Source organism: Melopsittacus undulatus, chromosome Z, assembly GCF_012275295.1.
Source record: "Melopsittacus undulatus isolate bMelUnd1 chromosome Z, bMelUnd1.mat.Z, whole genome shotgun sequence".
In the NCBI taxonomy this organism is placed as follows: Eukaryota; Metazoa; Chordata; class Aves; order Psittaciformes; family Psittaculidae; genus Melopsittacus; species Melopsittacus undulatus.
The window spans coordinates 3666535-3690625 of record NC_047557.1 but is presented as its reverse complement, the minus strand read 5'-3'; the positions used below and the strand labels follow the sequence as shown (position 1 = coordinate 3690625).

The 24091-nt window shown below is 47.0% G+C and overlaps 3 long non-coding RNA genes across 3 annotated transcripts; 2 read left to right on the top strand and 1 right to left on the bottom strand.

The window, feature by feature from the left end:
• LOC117437962 (uncharacterized) lies at positions 1–2491 on the bottom strand. Its single transcript, XR_004550594.1, has 3 exons — positions 2279–2491; positions 1114–1254; positions 1–201 (listed from the first exon to the last, which is right to left on the bottom strand). It is a non-coding gene; the product is annotated as an uncharacterized lncRNA (long non-coding RNA).
• On the top strand, positions 2385–10435 carry LOC117437957 (uncharacterized). Its single transcript, XR_004550584.1, has 3 exons — positions 2385–2937; positions 3816–3971; positions 9398–10435. It is a non-coding gene; the product is annotated as an uncharacterized lncRNA (long non-coding RNA).
• A 7942-nt stretch (positions 10436–18377) lies between these two features.
• On the top strand, positions 18378–23853 carry LOC117437959 (uncharacterized). The gene is made up of 3 exons (XR_004550588.1): positions 18378–18524; positions 19411–19566; positions 22630–23853. It is a non-coding gene; the product is annotated as an uncharacterized lncRNA (long non-coding RNA).
• The last annotated feature ends 238 nt before the right edge of the window (positions 23854–24091 follow it).

The following is a 24091-nucleotide window of genomic DNA, read 5'->3' as shown; positions in this document are numbered from 1 at the left end:
CACTGGAAGCATGCAGGGGGCTGGGACATGTTGGGAGACATGAGCCAGGAGCCAGGATCCATCACCAAGGATGAGGATGGATCAACACCCTGACCTTCTTCCGATGCAGATTTTACTTTTCCTTGGATTCCTCAATTTTCTTTGCTTCCTCCCAAAGGGTTTGTGCCAGCTAGATCTGACATTGTCCCACACTATCTAACTCTGCAAAGAAAAGAAAGTTTCATATGAAGACTTTGTTGTTCAAATCTACTGTTGTTGCTGACATCAAACTGTCCCCATAGTACACCTAACTTTGCAGGAACATATAAAAGCAACAGGACTGTTGAAGCGGCATCCAAGCAGCATTAGCAATGTAAGCATCATTCCTGCTGGGGGCCACCATTCAGTGTAAAGGAAACAGGTATCAAGAAATTTTTCAAGCAAGTACAGTCACATCTGCACCTCACCCCAGTCAATTCAGCCAGGTTTTAATACACAGCAACCTGAAGCAAAGAGTTGCCCCAGTTTAGCACACACTCATGCTGGGGGACACAAAAACTGACAGGAAAAAACCCTCAGGCTCATCCTGCTGAAAGTGAGCACCCATACCACAGAACAGCAGCCCAGCAAGCTCACTGAGGGATATATGCAGTGCGTGGCTCACGATTCAAGCCCCAGAGCTGTTTCAAACCCACAGCTATGAATAGTCAACTGCTTCAACAGCAGAGCCACGCTGGGGAGGTTGCCCAAGGGTCAGGGCAGCAGACAAATGTGTCTGGGGCAGAGAGTGAACTCAGCACAGGAGAGCAGAGTGACAGCCTTCGGGGTAGCAATGCTACCCAGCATGTGTACATGCAAATAAAAGGACAAATTAAGGTAGCCAAAGCATCATCTTGTAGATGCTCTGATTAGAATTGTAGAATCACTTAGGATGGAAAAGGCCTTTTATTGAGTCCAACCGTTAACCCTATGCTGCCTAATCCACCACTAAACCGTGTCATGAAGTTCCACATTTGCACGTCTTCTAAACACCTCTAGGGATGGTGAGTGCATCACTGCCCTGGGCATCCTGTTCCAGTGCTTGACAATCCTCTCGGGGAAGAAATTGCTCCTGATATCCAATCTAAACCTCACCTGGTGCAGCCTGAGTTCATTTTCTCTTGTCTTATCACTTGGTACTTTTGAAAGGAGACAGGTCACCAGCTCACAACCTCCTTTCCGGTGGCAGAATCATTGCAGTATAGGGCCTAAATCCTGGCCGGGGCCTAGGAAAGTCTGAGAAATTCAAGTGTTAAACTTGCATCATAGGACAAAGTAGCATCTGGCAGATACCACAGTTACAGGGTTGATAATACAGGAACATGTATTTACACAATTACGCCACTTCCACCCAAATCATGTACCTGGACTTGGGAAACAGAGAACATACACTACCTCAGAAGAATGTTTCACAGTGAGGATTATTAAGCTTAAGAGAGTCAGGTAGAAGTAGAGCTAGATACCCAGGGATTTAGGATTCTGTCTTCAAACAGTAATTGGGAAGATAAGTTTGTCACCAAAGATGTAAAAATACTTCCTTTGCAGGAGTACCATCCTCATTGCTGCTTCCAGTATCAGTGGTGTCAGCTTAAGAGGGAATGAGCACGGTGCTAACAAAGTCTGTGCTTAAGAAAAGATAAAGCCTGCCCTGTGTAGGGACAGTCTGGTCTGATCTCATGCATGGCTCCAGACATGCCTTGCCAACAACTAAAATCATGCAACAACAACCACAAAATAAAACTTGTTCTGGAATCACAGCCATAGCTGAAACTCAGATCTGACCCTTGTTTTACAGAACAGTGGTCAATTAATTCACCAATTTGTTCTCAAAGGGCTTTGACAGCCAGGACTTCCCAGTCATTTTTCTCCAGGGTGCAGTGTACAACATGGAACAGGTGAGGCAATGCAGGGGAACATTTCCAATTTGACACGGCTTTGAGGCAAGTTATCAAACTACTGGATTCCAAGCAGGGACACCTTCCACTAGACAAGATTGCACTAAGCCCTGTCCAGCCTGGCCTTGAACACTGCCAGGGATAGGCCGCGTCTTTTTAGATAGGTACACATCCACCGATCAAACTGCTTCAAGCAGCAGACAAACAAACGCGGGCACAAACACGGCCTGGAGCTGACACCCTCTCTGTCGCTTTAAACCCACTCAGAAATAGCCCCGAACACGGGACAAAGTGCTGAGGAACACCCCGCAGCGTGTAACAATCCCGCAAACCAATCCCCGCCGCTTTAAGCTCTCTGGACCCACCACATCCGGTAGGCGGCACATCGGACAAGGACCGGAGGAACCTAACCCGGAGCCAATCCCCGCCTTCCACCCCACACCTTGGGCATGCTCTTAGCACGGGCCTTACAGAGCGCCCTCACGGTTTCCCCTATGACCATGCTCTGCGCTCTGCGTCACCTCCGTGCCACAGCCAGAACTACTGCAGGCGGAAGCAGTGGGAGATTGACACCGCCCCCACCCCCTCCCTTCCAGTCAGCAACGCGGTGGCTACGTGACGCACAGAATCACTCAGCACGGAAGGCAGACGTGGGAGCTGGAGAATGGCCGCAAACCAATCCCCGCCGCTTTAAGCTCTCTGGTCCCTCCACATCCGGGAGGGGGCAGAGTCACATCGGACAAGGACCGGAAGAACCTCCCCCGGAGCCGATCCCTGCCTTCCACCCTACAACGTGGGCCTGCTCTTGGCGCCAGCCTTGTGGAGCGCCCTCAAAGCCTCCACTGTGGCCATGCTCTGCGTCACTTACACACTGCAGCCACAGCTACTGCGGGCAGAAGCAGGAGGAGATTGACACCGCCCCCACCCCCTCCATTCCAGTCAGCAACGTGGTGACAACGTCATGCACGGAAGGACTCAGCACAGAAGGCAGATGTGGGAGCTGGAAAATGGCCGCCTGGCCTGGGTGAGGCGGGTCTCCGGTCAGGAGGGGAGCGGGCTTTGGGTAGGCTCAGATATGGGAAGGCTAGACTCCTTAGTAAGGGTGTGGGGGGAGGTCGGACTACTCCATAGGATCCTGTGGGAAGGCCAGGCCCCTCCATAAGTGTTTGAGATGAGGATCAGCACTCCTAAAATGGCCGTCATGAAGCGCTGTGTGGAGTCCAAGCTCCTCTATAGGAGCCTGGGAGGGAGCTAGGTTTCCCTGCTGAGGACCGGATGGGAGGCCAGGATCATCTCTAGCAACCTGGGAAGAATACAAACTTCTCTAAAAGGGAGTGGCCAGGCTCCCCCTAAACGGACAAACAGGGAGGCAAGGCCCATCTAGAGGAGCTTAAGAGGAGGCCGGGTTCCCTTTTACAGACATGTGAAGGGCCCAGGCTCTCATAAAATGCCCCGTGGGGGGTAGGGAGGGGCTGGGTGCTAAATAGGAGCCTGGGAGGAGGCTAAGCTCCCCTGAAAAGTCTGGCAGGAGCCTAGGAGAAGGGCAGGTTCACCTGTAGGGACCTTGGGAGGGGCCAGGCTCTCCTCTCATGCCTCAGGGGCAGGGTGGGTTGGGGATCAAGAATCCTCCACAGGAGTCTGGGAGAAGGCCAGGTGTCTCTCTAACGGTCTGTGGGGATGCCGAGGTGCTGTTAATGGAATGTGAGGTAGGAAACCAAGCCACTACTACTGAGGCTGAGGAGTGTGAGGTGTCATTTTTCAACTTGTGCCACAGCAGGACCTGGAAATGCCACTGGACCCGGGCAGTGTGTCCTGCAGTGCCTGAGGCATCTCTAAGCACAGCAGGGCTCCAGGCTCAGCCTGGGGCACCAGGCATCACTGAACCTTTTAATCCCTACTCAGGAGCTCAGCTGCCCCAGGGAGCCATCGCTGGAGCCAAGGACAAGCCCCACTGTAGCAGAAGTGATTTCAACCAGACTCCACATGGATGAGACCCTGCAGAGCTCAGTCCCTCCTTGCAGAAGACTTTGCAGTAGAGGACCTAATGATCTTGAACAGGTAATATCCACTCTCCTAGGCATTGACCTTTGGGCTTGAGAAGGCCCTTTATTATCAACATCATCTGTCATTTATGATACCTGTAGGAAAGGTAAATTGTGCGAGGGTCAAGGCAGAGATGATCCTGATCAGGAGCCCATTGCACATTATGGAGCTGGTGTCCACTGAGAAGGCACAGGGCTCTTGTGCACTGCCCAAGTCCAGTGGGTGCAGAATGAGCTTGGCCATCTCACGCTAACAGGGGGTTTACGGACAGCTCCTGCCTGACACTGACGCACCAGCTGCTGGGCCTTGCCTGTATCTGGAAATGCAGCAAGGTGTTCTCATGTGAACTTCATTCGTGAATCATGCTGTTTTCTTGTGATGCTTTATGTATTAGCTCATAGGAACAAAAAGGAAGAGCTCTAACTCTGCCTGAAGGCAGGGTGCCCAGCTTCTGAAGGGACATAAGATTAACATGCTATCTCTATCCCTCTTCTTATTTTGTCTTATTAAAGCTGCTTTGGCCTCTCTGTCCCTAGGGGGGAAGGCAGGAGCTGTGGAACTGCTTATCAGGGTCTCCTGTTAGGCTGTTCACTTCTGTGTTTGCCTGGGAGGAGGACAGCCCCCTCTAGAGACGCCTGTGATGAAAATCAGCCTGACTCTAGGGGCCCAGGGGGAGGCTGAAGTCTTGATCTGTTTTATACCAGACCTGTCCTAATATTGTGCAAGTAGGAAGTAAAGGTGGAGAAAATATATGCTCCTGTAGTCTTCCTCCCAGGAGAAGGATCCTGAACATCCTAGTGTGTTTTGAAGGTATAGCAGCTCCAGCCTGGACAAAAAAAAGTGAGTATGACATCTTCCAGAAGAAAGATAGCCACCACGCAAGTCTCAAAACTTCACCTTAATAGATGTATGTGAGAACTAAGACTACAGCAGGGCCCTTCAGCAAAGTATTTGTACACTTGGACTTTCAGAAATTAAAATGGACAAGCCATTCCTTGGCATGTGCACTTTGCACAGTCCACTGGAATGCAGCAGGAAAGACCTCTAAGCTCAATGTCATCTTCTCCCCACCAGGAAATACAACAAAAGCTCCAGGGACTGTTTTGCTTAGACATGCACTGATGTAACACAGATTCAACTTGAAACACATCATACAACTCCCGTTGCTCCAAAGTTAGTCATGTGGCACCAGGTTTAAATAGCTAAACTGCTTGTGCTGGTTCCCTTATCCTCCGTCCCTGTGTCATAAGGCACTGAGGAGCTTCTTTAGCAATGCTGCACATGAGCATCTGAGAGAGACCAGCAGCCCTGCAGCACATGAGCGTCTGAATCAGAGCCAGGATTATGTATATGGTAACAAAAAAAGCAAGAACTTTGAGGGGACATGGACAGAAAATGAGTTTTAGGGCTCCAGACTTGCATTAGTAACTAAGTTTGTTTCAAATGGTACACAGTCACAACAAGTCCAAGGGACTTGTTTACCAGAAGTTAATCAAATGAGGGTCTGCAGTACCTACCAGGCACGAGCTATACTGTGAACCTAAAAATCTGCAATCCCCTCATTGGAGAGGTGGTTGAAGAGCTAACCAAATTCTCCAGATCCTCAGCAACACTGCAGGGTGCAGGTTTCTGGCAGCACAGCCTCTCATTGCATAGCTGTGGTGTGCACCGCTAAGTCAGGCAAGATGCAAATGAGCTTCCAGTATCAGCACTTAAACCCGGAGCACATCTACAGATAAGCGAGAGACATAGTGTATTGTTGGTGCTTTTCTGAGATCCCTGAAAGACATGCCCAAACTGAAATCTAAATCACAAGCTTAATTGCTATTAATGAAAGCCCTCAGAAACAGGGAAAATCTTAATCATATCTGAGTGGGATAGTTCTACCCTAAACATAAGCCAGCATTCCCAATGCATTGTGCATACTCCCCTCATCATATATGACTTCTTGGTTATCTCCAGCATCTTTCAGATGGCTGCACTTTGGAAGAACTTCAAATCAGTATCTTCTTCTGACACAGATGGCCCCTGCGTCTGGGTCCATCGCTTAGATTCCTTTTCTTCCCCCGAGTGTGAAGATGGGGTATCTATCCAAAGCAGTTTGCTGATCAGAGGCAAAGTTTTCTAATAGGCACTCTCTGAAGGTGCAAATAATTATCTGAGTCCTTAAATATATTGCTGAAATGGAGAGGTACTTCAGTTCTCTGGGGCTGCTGTGAGAAATGGGTCTCTAGGTAAAACCTTCAGTTCAGGCTAGACACAACAGTGAAGCAGCTCTTTATTACTGTTTCTGCAAAAACAGGTGTCTTAGCAAGGAGGCACACACAGCAAAAGCAGAACTGTGATTTCTATTTAAATTCCGTCCACAAGTTCCCTCCCTGGTTTCCTCATTGATAGGGTTCTCCAAGGTTTAAAGCCTATTGAGTGCTTATAATATATATGCTAACTGTCCCACCTCTGTTTACACCTCCCCTTACTCGACTTTGTACGCTCCTTCCTCTTATTTATTAACCACATCGTTATTAACCACATAATCCTTTTCTGGTTCAATTTTGTAACTCTATGTCAGATGTGGGGTGCCCAAAACATGCTATTTAACCGGCTTGCACTGGCTCTGTTTGTACATGGAGAGTATTCTTTATAACCACAGTGAGTATCTTTCGTCTAGAGATAACAATGGCTTTAACCACAGTGTGTCTTTGGGAGTTACTAGATCTCAAACCCTTTATTTTGTTCCCTTAAGAACTTACCCCAGCCCCAGTATTGAAACCTCTTAATATTGCAAAGCCTTAATAATTGATCTTACAGCTCTACTATTGGAAAGCCTTAATATTGCAAAGCCCCATTCCCGGTTATGGGAAAACAACACAGTTTCTCTCACCATTCCCCCTTTCTCTTACTTATACTAGTTTTGGTTTTCGCACTTTCTTTAAAGAATTGCCCCATATGTCACTTCCAGTCTGGATAACATTATTTCATGTTTTTGATCTAAAGATAAGTTGTTCCAGTCATCTTAATTATTTTTTTTTCTCTAGAGCATTTTATCAGAGTAGAGTGGTGGCCCCATGAGCATCTGTTTTGTCAATGTTGCTTCAAGACGATGTTGTACAGGTCTCTCAATATACGGAATTATGTAGCACCTAATAGCTTTTAATACACCTGCTACGAACATTCGAGAAGTAAAAACTGATACCACCATTCCAGTCCATTTTCCAAACCAGCATCCTAACCATCCTGTTCATGAGTATATCTGACCCGGGTAATTATAGACCGGTCAGCATTACCTCCATCCCTGGAAAGGTGATGGAACATCTTATTCTTTACACTATCTCTAGACATATTAAGGATGATGGGGTAATTAAGAACAGGCAACATGTTTTTACCAGGGGAAAGTCATGTTTGACTAACCGTACAGCCTTCTATGAGGAAGTGACTAGGTGGAGGGATGATGGTACAGCAGTAGATGTGGTTTTTCTTGATTTCAGTAAGGCATTTGATACTGTCTCCCATGGCATCCTCATAGATAAGCTAAGGAAGTGTGGGCTTGATGATCAGGTAGTGAGGTGGATCAAGAACTGGTTGAAAGGAAGAAGGCAGAGAGTTGTGGTCAGTGGGGCAGAATCTAGCTGGAGGTCTGTGACTAGTGGAGTCCCTCAGGGGTTGGTGCTGGAACCAATGCTATTTAATATTTTCATCAATGACCTGAATGAGGGAACTGAGTGTACCCTCAGCAAGTTCGCTGATGACACTAAACTGGGAGGAGTGGCTGACACACCAGAAGGCTGTGTTGCCATTTAACGAGACCTGGACAGGCTAGAGAGTTGGGTGGGGAGAAACTTGATGAAATTCAACAAGGGAAAGTTTAGAGTCTTGCATGTGGGGAAGAACAAGCCCATGTACCAGTACAGGTTGGGGGTTGAACTGCAGGAAAGGAGTGAAGGGGAAAGGGACCTGGGACTCCTGGTAGATAGGAGGATGACCATGAGCCAGCAATGTGCCCTTGTGGCCAAGAAGGCAAATGGCATCTTAGGATGCATTAGAAAGGGTGTGGTTAGTAGAGCAAGAGAGGTTCTCCTCCCCCTCTACTCTGCCTTGGTGAGGCCACATCTGGAATATTGTGTTCAGTTCTGGACCCCTCAGTTCAAGACAGACAGAGAGTTGCTTGAAAGAGTCCAGCACAAATCCACAAGGATGATTAAGGGAGTGGAACACCTTCCTTATGAGGAGAGGCTGAGGGAGCTGGGTCTCTTTAGCCTGGAGGAGCCTAAGGGGTGACCTCATCAATGTTTACAAATATGTAAAGGGTGGGTGTCAGGATGATGGAGCTAGGCTTTTTTCAGTGATATCCAGTGATAGGACAAGGGGCAATGAGTGTAAACTGGAGCATAGGATGTTCCATGTTAACATCAGGAAGAACTTCTTTACTGTAAGAGTGACAGAGCACTGGAACAGGTTGCCCAGGGGGGTTGTGGAGTCTCCTATGTTGGAGATATTCAAGGCCTGCCTGGACAAGTTCCTGTGTGATGTACTCTAGGTTACCCTGCTCTTGCAGGGGGTTTGGATTAGATGACCTTTCAAGGTCTCTTCCAACCCTGGGATTCTATGAATCTGTGATTCTGTTCTAGAATTTTCAGCCAATTCTTCTACCAAGGTAGTGAGGCCTTGTAAGGCTCTGGTCATGGTTCCATCTGGTCTTGTATTATTTGAATAAATGTGCAACACGTATTCCCTAGCATTATGCATACTTTATTTCTCAGCTAATATATGAAAAACTGTTCTATTTTCACTGTATATTTGACCCATTCTACTCAGGCATTTGTATTTCGATATCCTGTTTCTATTTCAAACATCTACTTCAAATCTTTAACTGCTATTACATTCACTATCTTTGGTGTATTCCATGTACCCACCGATGCAGGAATGGTAATGTCCCCAGGCTGGCCACATTTGTTCCTCTTTGGCTCCCAAGCCACTATTCCAAATCTAGCAACTGAATCCCCTCTTGTCACATCTGCCCCCAGGCCATGAATTTGGCTTATTTCCCCTCCAGCACCCGTAGTAGCAAGTGCACGGTACAACACTCTTACCCCCCACATTCAGACTCTATTTTACCTTTAAACATCATCATTTTAATTTTTAAAGATTTTCCCTAAGCAAAGGTTTAGGTTCATAGGCTGTACATAGATAGTATTCTTTTTAACCACAGAGTGTATCTTTCACCTAGAGATGACAATGTCTTTAAACAAAGACCATGTATTTTTAAATAACTATATCTCAGACCCTTTCTTTCCTTGCCTTACGAACTTAATCACAGACCTACTATTGAAAACTCTTATTATTGCAAAGCCTTACTATTGAACTTAAAGCTCTAAGATTGGAAAGTCTTAATATTGTTAAGCCCCATCCCCATTTATGCCAAAACAACACTGTTTCTCTCACAGCTGGAAATAACTGGAAACACCACCACACTGGCCAGACCATCTGCCCGGAGAACCTACAAACAGGATCAACAGCATCTAGTGATGTAGCCGTCAACTGTGGCATAATCAGGCTCACCTGAAAGAGAAAGCACAAAATAATTAGGTCTGCTTATGAGAAATGCTCATTACAAGATTCTGCACAGGACGGAAACACTGGCCACCTGTGTTAAAGGGATGGAAGGCAATGGTGGATGAGGCTGAAAGAGATGTCTTGATTCTATGATTCTATGGTTTGCTGAAAAACCAAGGCCTTTTACCAAGTTCCATCACTAAACTGACACTGGGAATTATATAGCCAGAAACTACATAAAGTAAGTAATTCTGGCGCACTGGTCAGGGTAGGTAGAGATGCCCTCCTGCACAGTAGGAAAGACAGAGCTGACGACCAGCATGGCTCTGTGTCTCCCAGTGTCCTGGCTCTGTGCTCCACAAATGCCCTCCCAGACCTGATGGGAAGGCCAGAGGTTAGGCCAGCCTGGGATTTCGAGAGACCTGATACCAAGGAACGTCATGGTGGGCTGACATGAAGCCAGAGGGTACTGTGGAAATAGTTGATCCATTCGCACTCCTGGGTCTCAAAGAACTGAAACGACACAGACAAAACAGCCCTAACATCTGTGAGAAGAGAACAAATCTCCTCTATTCTGATCTCTTCTCATCCCACTACAAAGATCTCTGTCCACAACAAAGAGCAGGTGATGTTGGTCTTCTGCAGGAAACATGGTAACTAACTAAGTAGTCATAGAATCATAGAACCAACTAGGTTGCAAAACACCTCATCCAGAGAAGAGGTCATCCCTTTACACACCTAGATACTTCAAAGATTAGCGTTAAGATCATGAAGGTCTGCAGGGCCAATGTGGAAGGGGTCACTCAGTACACCACTACCTTCCTAAGGGCACTGCATGTTCCTTGGTACCCCACCCATGGTCCTGCAATCCCAGCTGACTTCTCTCCCTCAAATATGGTGCAATAAAAAAGCATTGGGGATCTATGAAATCTAAGTGTCTTGACTCGTTTGTATTCTCTCTCTTTCCTGTGCATCCCTTTTCCAAGCAGTTTCAAGGCCAAGTCTTTTGAAATGTACTGTCCAGTATAGCTCAATTTCATAAACCTGAAAGACAGCCTTACATCCCACTTGCTATCACTTGCTGTTTGTAATCTTGCAGTAGACATGGGATAAAACCTCAGCATCTACACTTCCTGTCCATAGAATTGCAGAATCATAGAATACATAGGGCTGGAAAAGACCTTCAGATCATCTACTTCCAACCCTCCTGCTATGGGCAGGGACACTTCACATTAAACCATGCCACCCAAGACTGCGTCCAACCTGGCCTTGAACACTCCCAGGGATGGAGCATTCACAACTTCCTTCAGCAACCTATTCCAGTGCCTCACCACCTTCACAGTAAAGAACTTCTTTATATCTAACCTAAACTTCCTCTGTTTAAGTCTGAAGCCATTACCCCTTGTCCTGTCACTACAGTCCCTATCGAAGTGCCCCTTCCAAACCACCCTTGTAGGCTCCTTTCAGGTACTGGAAGCTGCTAGGAGATCTCCATGCAGCCTTCTTATCTTCAGGATGAACAGCCGCAGCTTTCTCAGCCTGTCTTGATATGGAGGTGCTCCAGTTCCCTTGTTTTCCTCGTGGGCCTCCTCTGGACTAGCCCCAAAAGCTCCACGTCCTTTTTACATTGAGGACACCAGAACTGCACACAACAATCCAAGTGAGGTCTCACGAGAGCAGAGGAGCCAGATCAGCTCCTTCAAGCCTTGGTTACACATCACAGACAGCTGCAAGACACAGGTCAGCAGCAGAGCAGCATCACAGTCCTCTCACTACCAGCTCTGGACTTCCCTAGCACTTGCTAGAAGTCCTGGCTAGATCATTTTGCTATGAGACAGTCTCCTTTAGACTGATACATCCCCTCCGAGGGGTTCCCATGCTACAGCGTGAGATACATGGTGAAGGGCTGCTGGCACAGTAGGTTCACATGCAGGTGGCCTCACCCAGCTTGCATCCCCAGTGTGTCAGTGCCTTTTGCTGGAAACTCATTTAAAGGCCTTCAGAGTTTCAGGGTCTGCTATGTGGTGTCATGCCTGAAGGATACACTGGCCTTAAGTCACTGCGTACCCGGAAGTGAGCACAGCTGTTCAGGATAATGGCCATAAGAAATGTATAAGCAGGGTAATGGGCAAAAAGGCCACTGCTTTGTTACTTTGAATAGACAGTGGAAGGAAAAATAAAAAACAATAAAAAAAATTGAAACCCTGAAGTGCAGGGACCTTCAATGCAGAAGGCACATCTAAGGCACACACAGGGTTAGCTGCAACACATTCTGCTCTTCCACTGCCAGGGTAACAGAAGGAAGACACATCTGTGCCATCCTGGACACCTGCAGCAATAACTGGACATCTGGAGGACCACAATGCCACGCAAAGGCATTTGGGGACTTCTACCTCACAAGCTTTGATGTGCTCTTTGCTGTTCTTCCCAGATCTTCTCCACGGGTGGTAATGCTCTGCTGGTAACTGCTGCCTTTGAGAGTAAACACACTTTCATCTCATTAACATTGATTAAAAAGACCCTTTGCTAGACGGCAGCACATGAAACCTGAATTGGCAGGGGTGTCAGGGAGAAAGCAGCAGTAATGTCTGAGCTCAGCTGTGGATGTGCACTGCAAGGAAATGCAGAGCTGTGCAGCAAGGTGGAGGGTCATGCCACAGGGAAACGGTGAGAAACGGTAAATGGGGTGTGAAGCCATGGCATGGCTCTCAAGTGAGCTCCACCTCTGGTATGTTGGGCATGAGTTTCTGAGGAGCCAGCCCTGACCAAACACCTGGACCTTGCTCAAGAGCCACGCCATGGATTCACACACCTTGCCCCAGGATAGAATTCCCTCAGCCTCCAAACCCTGCATTTCCACACTCATCAGAGTCTTCTGGAGATGATTTCGTCTGAGCCAGATTGAGGAACAGCTGCCAAAACTGGGAGAGAGAAGAAAGCTACAGGACAGAGGACATGCATCGCCAATGGTATTGAAGCCCAACTAGAGAACATTGCCAGCCCTTCCATCTCACCCCCAAACTCAGAGCTGGGAGAAGAGTTATGGGGCAGGAGAGCTCCAAGAACATACACCCTTCCCTCCCATGGCCACCTGCCTCTCTATACCTTCTCAAGCTGCTTTTGTGTAATCACATTTTGTTGTGGGCACAGCTTGTTCCGCATCATCCTTATCCCTGCAGCGCTGCTCACAAAGGAGCTTGGCCTAGGAGAGCCAACAAACAGGGAAGGAGCCTGGTAGCAAGCAGTGAGTTGCTATTACAGCTCATGCAGGTAGCTCTGGAGAAAAACACAACCTCCAAACAAAGAGGCGGCCAAAGGCTGCACAAAGAGTAGGGCACAGCACACAAGGCCGCCAGTGCCCTACTGCTGCTTGAGCAAAACTGGCCTCACAAGAAAAGCTGCTCTTCATTTGTCATGAAAAGATCATTGCAATCGAGTCCTTGATACCTAAATTGCTTTTATCCAACCGTGCAAGGATGCTACTAGCCATGTCCCTGGTAAACTCTTCAGTTTTTCAGAGCACACTATGCAGACTGAAATGTGACAGTCTTCCTCTGCTCCAGGTATTGATGTAGTCTCTGCATGAGCTGCAGAAGAGGAAAACCCTCATATTTAAGACTGCGTCACCACTGTGCACATGTGTTAGAAGTGTTAAACCATATAGCAAGAAAGAGCAGCGTGTTTGCTTTACTTTCTTTGTCTTCTTGTACTGCAAATTCCTGGTTTTGTGAATTGCCTCCATTATCAGCACTATCTGTGAAGACAACAGAGCCAAAGTCAACACACAACTGACCACTGAAGCTCCACGATGGACTGTATGGCTTAGAAAGTTAGAGGCACAGGCCAAACTCAGATGGCTTTAAGGACCTACGTCGACCTAGAGCATCTTCACAAAACCCACCTTGTATACTTCTAGCTAAGTCTCCACCTGTCTATGCAAAGGAATTCTACACATGAAATCCACCAATATATAGTACTGTCTCATCTCCATAGAATCTACGAAAATTGGGAAGCCCACTCCCTTCTGCTAGGTCCAAACTTCCCTCAGTTTTCCCTCCTTTTCCAGAGAAAGGAATCTGAAGCCAGAAGAGGTTAAAAGTCTTTCCAATTTTAGCAAACGCTATGTACGTCTGTCCTGGTTTCAGCAGTAGCAGTCATTTTCTTTTTCCTTCTTGGTATCTGGTGCATCAATGTGGTTTGGGAGCACACTGGGGGCCAGGGCATGTTGGGGGACATGAGCCAGGAGCCACGATCCATCACCAAGGATGGAGACAGATCAACACCCTGATCATCTTCTGATGCAGTTTTTGCTTTTCCCTGAATTCCTCAATTTTCTTTGCTTCCTCCCAAAGGGTTTGTGCCAGCTAGATCTGACCTTGTCCCCCACTGTCTATCTCTGCAAAGAAAAGAAAGTATACTGATAGATATACACAAATATACATATATATAAATATATATATATAAATACACACATACAGGAAAAGATTCCGTAGCAGCATTAGCTATGTAAGCATCAGTCCTGCTGGGGGCCACCATTCAGTATAAAAAAACTGATCTCAAGAAGTTCTTCATGCAAGTACAGTCACATCTGCACCTCACCCCAGTCAATTCAGCCAGGTTTTAATACACAGCAACCTGAAGCAAAGAGTTGCCCCAGTTTAGCGCACACTCATGCTGGGGGACACAAAAACTGACAGGAAAAAACCCTCAGGCTCATCCTGCTGAAAGTGAGCACCCATACCACAGAACAGCAGCCCAGCAAGCTCACTGAGGGATATACGCAATGTGTAGCTCACGATTCAAGCCCCAGAGCTGTTTCAAACCCACAGCTATGAATAGTCAACTGCTTCAACAGCAGAGCCACGCTGGGGAGGTTGCCCAAGGGTCAGGGCAGCAGACAAATGTGTCTGGGGCAGAGTGGACTCAGCACAGGAGGTGGGACAGAAGAGTGCCAACCCTCAGGATAGGGATGCTGCCTACCATGTGTACATGAAAATGAAGGGACAATATAAGGCGGCGAAAGAATCATCTTGTAGATGCTCTGATTAGAACTAAAGAATCATTTAGGCTGGAAAAGGCCTCTATTATTGAGTCCAGCCATGCACCCTACGCTGCCAAATCCACCAATAAAACATAGAGTCATAGAATCATAAAATAGTTAGGATTGGAAAGGACCTTAATATCATCTAGCTCCAAACCCCCTGCTATGGGCAGTGACACCGCACACTAAACCATATCACCCAAGGCTTCATCCAGCCTGGCCTTGAGCACTGCCAGGGATGGAGGATTCACAACCTCCCTCAGCAAACCATTCCAGAACCTCACCACCCTAACAGGAAAGAATTTCTTCCTTAGATCCAGTCTAAACCCCTGCTGTTAAAGTTTCAACCCCTTGTCTTATCACTGCAGTCCCTAATGAACAGTCCCTCACCAGCATCCCTGTAGGCCCCCTTCAAATACCGGAAGTCTGCTATGAGGTCTCCACACAGCCTTCTCTTCTCCAGGCTGAACAGCCCCAACTTTCTCAGCCTATCTATCTTCAAAGGGGAGGTGCTCCAGTCTCCTGATCATCCTCGTGGCCCTCCTATGGACTTCTTCTAACAGTTCCATGTCCTTTTTATGTTGAGGACACCAGAACTGCACACAATACTCCAAGTGAGGTCTCACAAGAGCAGAGTAGAGGGGCAGGATCATCTCTTCTGACCTTCTGGTCACATTTCTTTTGATGCAGCCCAGAATACGGTTGGTTTCTGGGCTGTAACCACACACTGAGTCCGGCTCATGTTCATTTTCTCATTGACCAACACCCCCAAGTCCTTCTCCACAGGGCTGCTCTGCATTTCCTTTTTGCCCAACCTGTAGCTCTGCCTGGGATTGCTCCCACCCAGGTGTAGGACCTTGTACATGGCATGCTTAAACTTCATGAGGCTGGCATCAGTCAACCTCACAAGCATGTCAAGGTCCCTCTGGATGGCATTCCTTCCCTCCAGCGTATCAACGGAACCACACAGCTTGGTGTCATTGGCAAACTTGCTGAGGGTACACTCAATCCCATTGTCCATGTCAGCGACAAAGATGTTAAACAAGACCAGTCCCAACACCGATCCCTGAGGGGCACCACTCGTTACTGATCTCCAGCCAGACACTGAACCGTTGACCACAACACTTTGCATGCACACATCCAGCCAGTTCTTTATCCACTGAGTGGTCCACCTATCAAATTGATGACACTCAAATTTAGAGACAAGGATGTCATGTGGGACAGTGTCAAATGCTTTGCACAAGTCCAGGTAGATGACATCAACTGCTCCACCCCTGTCCATCATTTCTGTAGCCCCGTCATAGAAGGCCACCAAATTGGTCAGGCAGGATTTCCCCCTAGTGAAGCCATGCTGACTGTCACCAAGCACATTTCTCTTTTTCATGTGCCCTAGCATGCCTTCCAGGAGAATCTGCTCCCAGATTTTGCCAGGCACAGAAGTGAGACTGACTGGTCTGTAATTCCCCGGCTCATCCATTTTCCCTTTCTTGAAAATGGGAGTTATATTTCCCTTTTTCCAGTTGTCAGGAACTTCACCTGACTGCCATGATTTTTCAAATATGATGGCCAGTGGCTTTGCAACTTCATTCACCAGCTCCTTCAGGACCCGCGGATGGATTTCATCAGGTCCCATGGACTTGTGTACATTCAGGTTCTTAAGGTGGTCTCGAACCAGATCCTCTCCTACAGTGGGCCCAAGGTCTAGGTTTTCACAGTCCCTGTGTCCACCTTCCAAGACTTGGGTGGTGCAGTCAGAGCCTTTGCCAGTGAAGAATGAGGCAAAGAAGTCATTCAGAACCTCAGCCTTCTCCAAATCCTGTGTAGCCAATTCTCCTGAAAGCTTCCAGACAACTACATTTTGCCTAGTCTGTTTTTTAGCCGCTAAATACCTATAAAATCCCTTCCTGTTATCTTTAACATCCCTAGCCAAGTTTAGCTCCAATTGGGCCTTAGCTTTCCTAACTTGGTCCCTAACTACCCGGACAAAATCCCTGTATTCTTTCCAGGCCACCTGTCCTTGCTTCCACCTTTTATAAGCCTCTTTTTTCCTGTAAATTTTTCTCAGCAGCTCCTTATCCATCCAAGGGGGTTTCCTGGCCCTCCTGCTGCACTTCCTTCTAGTCGGGATGCAACACTCCTGACCTTGTAGCAGGTGATCCTTGAATGTTAACCAAGAGCCTTGGGCCCCCCTGCCCTCTAGGGCTATATCCCATGGAACATTGCTAAGCAGGTTCCTGAAGAGGCCAAAGTCTTCTCTCTTGAAGTCCAGGGCACTGAGCTTGCTGCACGCTCTTCTCACTGTCTTGAGGACTTCGAATTCGACCATCTCGTAATTAGTGCATCCAAGACTTCCCTGGAGCATCACATTTCCAACAAGCCCTTCCCTGTTGGTGAGCACGAGGTCAAGCAGGTCAGCTCTCTTTGTCGGCTCCTCTATTGCTTGCAGAAGGAAGTTGTCTTCCACACAATCGAGAAATCTCCTGGATTGCTTGTGCCAGGCCGTACCATTGCTTCCACAGATGTCAGGGTGGTTGAAATCTGCCATGAGAACAAGGGCCTGTGAGTGTGAGGATTTTCCTATTTGTCTGTAGAGTTCTTCATCCACAGGTTCCTCTTGATCAGGCCATCTGTAACATATCCCCACAGTAATGTGTCCCATCACTGATTTCCCCTTAACCCTGACCCACAAACTTTCTGTTAACTGATCACCTGTCCCCAGAGAGAGTTCCATACTCTCCAGCCTATCCCTAACATAAAGGGCAACTCCCCCTCCCCTCCTACCGGGCCTGTCTTTTCTAAAAAGCCTGTAACCTTCCATTCCAACACTACAGTCTATGTCACAAAGTTCCACATCTGCACATCTTCTAAACACCTCCAGGGATGGTGACTGCACCACTGCTATGGGCAGCCTTTTCCAGTGCTTGACAACCCTCTTTGAGAAGAAACTGTTCCTAATATTCAGTCTTGCTGCCGCATCCAGTATCAGTTGTGTCAGCTTAAGAGGGAATGAGCATGGTGCTAATAAAGTCTGTGTTTAAGAAAAGATAAAACCTACCCTGTGTGGGGAGAGACTACTCTGACTTTATGGATGATTCCAGCCATGCCCTGCCACCAACTAAAATCATGGAACAACAACCATGAAATAGAACTTGTTCTGGTATGACAGCCATAGCTGACACTTGGATCTGACCCTTGTTTTGCAGAACAGTGGTCAATTCATTCACCAATTTATTCTCAAAGGGCTTTGACAGCCAGGACTTCACTGCCGTTGCTCTTCGGGATGCAATGTACAACATGGAAGAGGTTAGGCAGTTAAGAGAAACATTTCCAATTTGACCAAGCTCTGAGGCAAGATATTTAAGCTCAGATCATTCTGCAAACTACTGGATTCCAAGCAGGGACACCTTCCACTAGACAAGATTGCACTGAGCCCTGTCCAGCCGGGCCTTGAACACTGCCAGGGATGGGACATGAATTTTTAGATAGGCAAATACCCTCCAGATTTAACTCCTTCCAGCAGCAGACAAACACGGACACAAACACTCCACTGCTTTAAACCGACTCAGGAATTGTCCCGAACATAAGACAAAGTGCTGAGGAAGGCAATGCAGCATGTAACAACCACACAGACCCCTCCCCGCCACTCTAAGGTAACCAGACCCACCACTACCGAGAGGTGGCAGAGCCAGCCCAGACAAGGACCACGGGAATCTAACCCGGAATCGATTCCTTGAGGAACCCCACACCTCTGGCCTGCTCTCTGCGCAAGCCCTGCAGGGAGCAATCACGGCCTCTGCTATAGGCTTGCTCTGCGTCACCTCCACACCGCAGCCAAGGCTACTGTGGGCGGAAGCAGGGGGAGATTGACACCGCCCCACCCCCTCCCTTCCAGTCAGCAAAGTGGTGGCTACGTCACGCACGGAAGGACTCAGCACAGAAGGCAGACGTGGGAGCTGGAAAATGGCCGCCTGGCCTGGGTAAGGCAGATTTCCTGTCAGGAGGGGAGCGGGGTTGGGTTAGGCTCAGATATAGGCTCAGATATGAGACGATTTGGCTCCTTAGTAATGGTGTGGGGGGAGGTCGGACTGCTCCATAGGATCCTGTGGGGAGGCCAGGCCAGTTTGAGATGAGGATCAGCACTCCTAAAATGGCCGTTATGAAGCGCTGTGTTGAGGCCAAGCTCCTCTATAGGAGCCTGGGAGGGAGCTAGGTTTCCCTGCTGAGGACCGGATGGGAGGCCAGGATCATCTCTAGCAACCTGGGAAGAATACAAACTTCTCTAAAAGGGAGTGGCCAGGCTCCCCCTAAACGGACAAACAGGGAGGCAAGGCCTATCTATAGAAGCCTAGGAGGAGGCCGGGTTCCCTTCTACAGACATGTGGAGGGCCCAAGCTCTATACCGCGGGAGGGAGGGAGGGCCAGGGTCCTCCATAGGAGTCTGGGAAGAGGCCAAGCTCCCCTAAAAGGACTGGCAAGGAGGCAAGGCTCATCTATAGGAGCCTAGGAGAAGGCCAGGTTCCCCTATGCGGACCTGTGGAGGGGCCAGGCTCTCCTCTAATGCCTAAGGGGAGGAGCGGGTTAGGGGGCGAGGCTCCTCCATAAGAGCCTGGGAGAGGGCCAGGTGTCTCTATAAGGGTCTGTGGGGAGGCCAAGCTGCTGTTATATTGAATGTGTGGTAGGAAACCAAGCCACTACTACTGAGGCTGAGGAGTGTGACGTCTCTTTTTTTCTATTTGTGCCATAGCAGGAAATGGAAGTGCCACGGGAGAGGGGCAGCCTGTCCTGCTGTGGCTGAGGCCACTGCAGGGCTTCAGGCTCAGCCTGGGGCACCAGGCATCACTGACCCTTTTAACCCCTACTCAGGTGCTCAGCTGCCCCAGGGAGACACCAATGGAGCAAAGGCCAAGCCCCACTATAGCAGCAGTGATTTCAACCAGCCCCCACATGGATGAGACCCTGCAGAGCTCAGTCCCTCCTTGCAGAAGACATTGTCATAGGGGACCTAATGATCTTGAACAGGTAATGTTCATCATACATCAGCCATTCCCATCAATCCAAAGTTAGTCAACTGGCACCAGGTTTTAACAGCTGATCTGTGTGTTGGTCCCCTTATCCTCCATCCCTGTCATAAGGCACTGGGGAGGTTCTAAGCAATGCTGCACATGAGGATATGAGAGAGACCAGCAGCCATGCAGCACATGAGCTTCTGAATCAAAGCCATGATCATGCATATGGTAACAAAAAAAATTAGAACTTTGAGGAGATATGTTCAGAAAATGAGTTTCAGGGCTTCAGGCCTGCATTAGTAACTAAGTTTGTTTCTATTGTTACATAGACACAAGTCCAAAGTAATTCTGTACCAGAAGTTAATCAAATGAGGGTCTGCAGAGCCTACCAGGCATGAGCTATACCATGAACCAAAAAATCTGCAATCCCCTCATTGTAGAGGTGGTTGAAGAGCTGACCAAACTCTCCAGGTCCTCAGCAACACTGCAGGGTGCAGGTTTGTGGCAACACAGCTTCTCACTGGGCTCTGCACTGTGGACTGCTACACCAGGCAAGACGCAAATCAGCTTCCAGTATCAGCATTTAAGCCTAGAGCACATCTACAGCTAAGTTAGATATGTAGTGTATTGCTGGTGCTCTTCTAAGTGAGCTCCCTGAAAGACATAGCCAAAATTAAACCTAATTTATAACCTTAGTCACCATTAATGGATGACTTTAGGAACAGGGAAAAGCTTAATCTGAGATCTGAGTGGTATAATTCTGCCCTAAACATAAGCCAGTTTCCCAAAGCGTTGTACAGCACTCCCCTATGTATGACTTCTTGGTTATCTCCAGCATCTTTCAGATGGCTGCACTTTGGAAGAACTTCAAATCAGTATCTTCTTCTGACACAGATGGCCCCTGCGTCTGGGTCCATCGCTTAGATTCGTTTTCTTTCCCTGAGTGTGAAGATGGGGTATCTGTCCAAGCGGTTTGCAGATCAAAGGCACAGATTTGTAATAGGCACTTTCTGAGTGTACAAATAATTATCTGAATCCTCAAATACTTTGCTGAAATGGAGAAGCACTTCAGCTTGAGAAAGGGGTCTCTAAGTAAAAACTTATGCTCTGGCTAGACACAAGAGTGAAGCAGCTCTTTATGAATGTTTTTCATAAAAAAGGCTGTCCTCGCAAGTAGGCACTATCAGTATAAGCAGAACAATGATTTATATTTCCTATCTCTCCACTGCTTCCCTCCCTTGTTTCCTCATTGGTTGGGTACTCCAAGGTTTACAGCCTATTCAGTACTTACAATCTACATGCTAACTGTCCCACCTCTGTTTACACCTCCACTTACTCAACATTGTGTGCCCCTTCCTCTTATTTATTAACTGCATCATTAGTAACCACATAATCCTTTTCTGGTTCGATTTCATAACTCTTTGACAGACACGTGGTACCCCAACTTACTGTTTAACCAGCCTGCACAGGCTTAGTTTGTATATAAAGGGTTATTCTTTTTAACCACAGAGTGAATCTTTAATCTAGAGGTGACACTGGCTTTAACCAGAGTGTGTATTTTGGAGTTACTAGATCTCAAACCCTTTGTTTCATTCTCTTAGTAACTTAGCCCCAGGCTCAGTATTGAAAACTCTAAATACTGCAAAGCCTTAATATTTATCTAAAGCTCTAATAGTGAAAAGCCTTAATATTGCAAAGCCCCATTCCCAGTTATGTGAAAACAACACTGTTTCTCTCACAATTCCCCCTTTCTCTTATTTATACTGGTTTTGGTTGTCGCACTTTCTGTAAACAATTACCCCACATGTTGCTTCCAGTGTGGATAACATAATTTCACATTTTTGGTTTAAAGATAAATCATCCAAATCATCTTCCCTTTTTTTTTCCTTTCTTTGTTTCTAATATAAAGCATTTTAGCAGAATAGGGTTGTGGTCCCATGAGCATTTGTTTTGACAATTTTATTTCAAGAAGAAGTTGTACAAGTCTTCCTATATATGGAAATTTGTAGCACCTTATAGCTATTAATACACCTGCTACTATAATTACAGAAGTAAAAACTGATAACACAATTCCTCTCTATTTTCCAAGCCAGGATTCTAACCATCCTGTTACTAAAATATCTGTTCTCGTATTTTCAGCCTATTCTTCTGCCAAGGTAATGAGGCCTTGTAAGGCTCTCGTTATGGCTCCAGCTGTTGTTGTATTATTTGGAGTACATGTGCAACACATATTCCCTAGCATTATGCATACTCCTCCTTTTTCAGTTAATATATCTAAAACTATAATTTTTTCACTGTATATTTCACCCATTCTACCCAGGCTTTTACATTACTACATCCTGTTTTTATTTGAAACATCTACTTCAAATCTTTAACTGCTATTATATTAATTATTTTAAGATTCTTTGGTGGAGTCCATGCCCCCACCGATGGAGGAATGGTAGTGTCCACAGGCTGGCCACATTCATTCCTCTTTGGCTCCCAAGCCACTATCCTAAATCTAGCAATTGAATCCCTTCCTGTCACATCTGCCCCCAGGCCATGAACTTGGCTTACTTCCTTTCCAGCACTTGCAATCACAAGTGCTACGGGACCTCAGTCTAAACCCTCACAGTCAGATTTTATGTGACCTTTAAACATCATAATTTTACTTTTTAGTGATTTTCCCTAATCGCTGGGTGAGATCCACCCATTAAAGGCAGTTTTAAACCAAACACAACTCCACCCAGGACAAGGTGATTCCCTGTATGGCTGGAGATAATACTCTGGGTATAAATATTTACCTCATCTTACTGTTTCGTCAGCATGTACGGATTTCTTTTCAGAGGTTCTATATAGATGGTATTCTTTTTAACCACCGAGTGTGTCTTTCATCTAGAGATGACACTGTCTTTAACCACAGACCATGTCTATTTGAATAACTATATCTCAGACCCTTTCTTTCCTTGCCTTACGAACTTATTCCCACACCTACTATTGAAAAATCTTATTGATCTTAAACCTCTAAGATTGGAAAGTCTTAATACTGTTAAGCCCCATCCCCAATTATGCAAAAACAACACTGTTTCTCTCACAGCTGGGAGTAATTGGAAACACCACCACACTGGCCAGACCAACAGCGTCTTCTGCCTGGAGAACCTACAAACAGGATCAACAGCACCTAATGATGTAACCGTCAACTGTGGCATGATCAGGCTCACGTGAAACAGCACAAAAATATTAGGTCTGCTTATGAGAAGTGCTCATTACAAGATTCTACACAGGATGGAAACACTGGCCACCTGTGTTAAAGGGATGGAAGGCAATGGTGGATGAGGCTGAAAGAGATGTCTTGATTCTATGATTCTATGATTTGCAGAATACCAAGGCCTTTTACCAAGTTCCATCACTAAAGTGTCACTGCAAATTATATAGCTCATGCTGTTGAATTAGGGAAAGGCCCAAACTGCAGACACATGTGGGATCCCAAGCTTGCACATCCTTAAGCTTCACAAATGCCTACATACAGGGCTTTGATCAGAACTTCTCCTTAGTGAAACCTTGTCTCCAGAGTCAACAGTCTAGCTTCCCAGGATCTTTCAGGGGCACCAGAGTTCACCTAAACCAGTCCCTTTAGAGAGCTAAAGCTCAGGATCTGATGGGGAAGGGCAAAAGCAGAGTTTTTCTGTGGAGCCAGATACAACATAAAGCAAGGAATTCTGGCGCACTGGTTGGGGTGGGTAGAGGTTTCCTACTGCACAGTAGAAAAGGCAGAGCTGAGGATCTGCGTGGCTCTGGGACTCCCAATATCCTGGCTCTGTGCTCCACAAATGCCCTGCCAGAGCTGGTGGGAAGGCCAGAGGTTAGGCCAGCCTGGGATTTCGAGAGACCTGATACCAAGGCACATCATGGTCAGGTGATATGAAGCCAGAGGGCACTGTGGAAATAGTTGATCCATTTGCACTCCTGGGTCTCAAAGAACTGAAACAACACAGACAAAACAGCCTAAGATCTGTGAGAAGAGAGCAAATCTCCTCTATTCTGATCTCTTCTCATCCCACTACAAAGATCTCTGTCCACAGCAAGGAGCAGGTGATGTTGGTCTTCTGCAGGAAACACCGTAACCATGAGTCATAGAATCATAGAACCAACTAGGTTGCAAAACACCTCATCCAGAGAAGAAGTCATCCCTTTGCACACCCACATACTTCAAATATGAGCATTAAGTTCTGGAAGGTCTGCAGGGCCAATGTGGAAGGGGTCACACAGCACACCACTACCTCTGGGGAGATGAAGCCAGCTTCCTAAGGGTACTGCATGTTCCTTGGTACCCCACCCATGGTCCTGCAGTCCCAGCTGACTTCTCTCCCTCAACTATCATGCAATAAAAAAGCATTGGGGATCTATGAAATCTAAGTGTCTTGACTCATTTGTCTTCTCTCTCTTTTCTGTCCATCCCTTTTCCAAGCACCTTTAAGCCCAAGTATTTTGAAATGTGCTGTCTGGTATAGCCCAATTTCATGAGCCTTTACACATTTCCCTGAAAGGCAGTCTTTCAT